Source organism: Aplysia californica, unplaced genomic scaffold (assembly GCF_000002075.1).
Source record: "Aplysia californica isolate F4 #8 unplaced genomic scaffold, AplCal3.0 scaffold00984, whole genome shotgun sequence".
NCBI lineage: Eukaryota > Metazoa > Mollusca > Gastropoda > Aplysiida > Aplysiidae > Aplysia > Aplysia californica.
This window is the reverse complement of record NW_004798254.1, coordinates 68,036-70,019: the sequence shown is the minus strand read 5'-3', so window position 1 is coordinate 70,019 and position 1,984 is coordinate 68,036.

Here is a 1,984-nt window from a genome sequence, read left to right as displayed (position 1 = left end):
GAGAGAGAGAGATTGAGAGAGGATGGAGAGAGAGGGAGAGAAGGGAGAAGAAGGGAGAGAGAGACGGATAGACAGACCAACAGACAGACAGATGGACACAATAAAGAGAGACTGAGGGAGAGAGAGAGCAAGAGGGAGAGAGAGAGCAAGAGAGAGAGAGAGAGGGAGAGAGAGAGAGAGAGAGAGATGGAGATGGAGATGGAGATGGAAATGGAAATGGAGATATAGAGAAGGAGAGGGGCAAATGGATGCAAAAACGAATAGGGTGACATAATATAGAAAGTCAGGCAGAACAAAGATAAACAGAGACAGGTGAGCAAATAAAACAAACCGATGAGTGGACAGTCTTTGAACTGACAGACGAACAAAATAAATGATACGCCAGACATAAAACAATCTTATTGCTCAATACAGGGCTTGCGGGCAGTACGATTGGGCCATCAGATCACCTTAGACACCCCCTGGGATCTCGTCACATGAGGTCAAAGAGGCAGACAGCGAGAGCTTACGTCGAGGTCACGATGATTGCTGACTATCAAGTTTATCTCTAGTGAGTTTACTAACCTGAATGAAGATGAACTACCCTCCTACCCTTGACTCAACACATTGAACATATAGCAGCCATCTCTTTTCCTGAAAACTTGCAGTCGTGCTTTTCATTAATTCATTCATTCACTCAATTCTTCATCCATTCATTCATTCAATCATTCATTCACTCATCCATTTAATCTTTCTTTCGGTCATCCATTCATTCATTCATTCGTTGACTGATTTGTTATTTCTCTCTCTCTCTCTCTCTCTCTCTCTCTCTCTCTCTCTCTCTCTCTCTCTCTCTCTCTCTCTCTCTCTCCGTATAAACGATGAAACAAACTGCAGAATCCTTACAAGACAGAAATTATATGAATCTAGTTCTACGCCACAAGTTAAGAACAACAGCAAAGTAACAAAACAAAGAGAGGACGCAAATTTATTGATCCTAAAAAAAAAACAGATGTGGAGAAAACTGACAGTAGTGCACCCGCATGATTAAAGAAATAACAAAAAACGTTAGGACTCGTGCTGCACAGTGGCGACCAGCAATGGCGTGTTTGTAAGCCCAGGCTGAGAGGGATACATTACTAGTTTAGATACCTGGATGTGTCATCTCTAACTCCGAGGTTCGACGTGTAATGGCCCTCCATCTTTTACGGTCGCAAGCTGCCATTGCACATTCTGTCATACCCAGGCCAGTCCATGTCCTTAGGTTGTCCATCCATGTTATTCTTTGCCTTCCTCTGGCTCTCCTGCCCCACATTTTTCTTTCAAGCACCTCTTTAACAACGGTCTCGTTTCGTTTTAAATGGCCCTAGTATAGTATTTTTCTACATTTTATTTTGTTCAGCAGCATTTGTTTTGTGTGTAGAATCTGATACACCTCTTGGTCGTTTTTATAGGGATACAATCACAATAATACATTATCCCAGCAGCAAGACCGATAGAGGTACTGGCTTGATAAAACTCCTCCCCACTCAGGAGTGAATTGAATTAGGGTCCCCTCCTGCGACGGCAAAGCGTCTTACAACTGCACCACAAACGCCTGAACGGATATTCAATTTTATTTTGCCCCCTCTTACTCAATGTCTTCAAATTTTAATGACCTCTTGAAGTGGTTGGTTGGTGGGTGCTCTGGTGTGGTTTGCTCTTAGATCCTTCTTTCCTTTCAAACATCTATCGTCTAAATCTCTCCTCCTGCTTTTGTGTTCGGATACCCTGTTGAAAAATTTCTAATTTGACCGTATCATGTTATAAATGCCGTAAAAAGCTTACTAAAAGAGATTTGTCTCTTGTCTAGTTTTCAGAATCACGCAGAGCCTGGCCGTGTAATGGAGCTTTTGCAGCAACACTACGCCTTCTGTACTAATTCGGTATGGTTGCATACTCGCGCACGTGCGTGTATACGCAAGAACACACACACACACACACACACACACACACACACACACAC